The sequence below is a fragment of the Nematolebias whitei genome, chromosome 20 (assembly GCF_014905685.2).
Source record: "Nematolebias whitei isolate Nwh7 chromosome 20, NemWhi1, whole genome shotgun sequence".
Taxonomy (NCBI): Eukaryota; Metazoa; Chordata; class Actinopteri; order Cyprinodontiformes; family Rivulidae; genus Nematolebias; species Nematolebias whitei.
The window spans coordinates 26828160-26829362 of record NC_056517.1 but is presented as its reverse complement, the minus strand read 5'-3'; the positions used below and the strand labels follow the sequence as shown (position 1 = coordinate 26829362).

At 31.8% G+C, this 1203-nt stretch overlaps 1 protein-coding gene across 1 annotated transcript in view; it reads right to left on the bottom strand.

Annotated features, from left to right (window-relative positions):
- LOC119426384 (extended synaptotagmin-2-A-like) overlaps positions 1-1203 on the bottom strand; it is an 18758-nt gene that overhangs the window by 11759 nt on the left and 5796 nt on the right. The window lies entirely within an intron of this gene.

Genomic DNA, 1203 nt, shown 5'->3' with positions numbered 1-1203 from the left:
ATTATTTGGACTGCTAATATATTTATATATATTTATATATATATAATATATTAGCAGTCCAAATAATCCACTAAATTATTTGTTGCAAACATCCCTTAAAATACAAAAATGTCCTGTAATTAAAACTTAAAAGATGTTTTCCTTGTTAAAATAACAAAAGTGTTTTGATCTTTATAAAGCTGTACAGCTCTAAGTTTGGACTTTTATCAGACAAGACACTTTTTCCTCCATCAGACAGTTATAATTTGCATGAACCCAAACACAGAATTTTTCACCCTTCATTCTTTAGTTGTGAGACAAGAAATGTGCAAGCCAAGGGCAGAGAAGCAATGCTCATTAGTGTTGCAATGAAAGAGATGACAGCAATGGAAGCTTTAAAAGATGGAGGGAGTGGGTGTCTCAAAAGCACAGAATACTAGCAAACTGAAGGAAAAGTCTGCAAAAATACAGAGGAAAAAGTATACCCTTTTATTTATGGTTAAAATGTGTGAGGGAGAGAATATCTACAAGGCTTTATATTTATTTTACATTTATTCAGAATATTTCTGACATCTAACAACATGCAGCAGAAAAGAAGATAATTGGAAAAGTGAGCAGTCGGTACAAGCAAAAGAAAGTTTGTTAGGAAGGTACTTCAGACTGATAAGGTTTGTCTAATATGAGGAAAATATAAATTGCTTCACAAGGAAAGAAGTTGAACACAGAAATCTAGATTATTATTTTTTAACAGAAATATAGATTAGTTAACTAAGATTAGATAAAAGTACTTTGTCTATCTATTATGTACCATTTTTCAATGAAAGTCTCAGTATACGTGAACAACAACCTCGTAAATAAACTATGCAAAAATGTATCTGGGAATTTAACAATTTACAGCAGCAATTATTACCAATATCCAGGCTAACTGATAATTTCTTAATTACGTTATGTGGCATAAGTACTGCTAGACACCTGTTTATGAAATTAAAAGAGATTACTCTGTTACACTGTTCTTTATATTCCATGTTCAGACTTTTGTCAACTGGGAGGGAAATGTGACTGAAAGTTAGCAGAAGACTTGACTCAAAGGGTTAATATTCAAACAGAAACTGCTATTAATAACCTCAGACCATCCATCCATACATACAACCATCCATCCATCCATCCATCCATCCATCCATCCATACATACATACATACATACATACATACATACATACATACA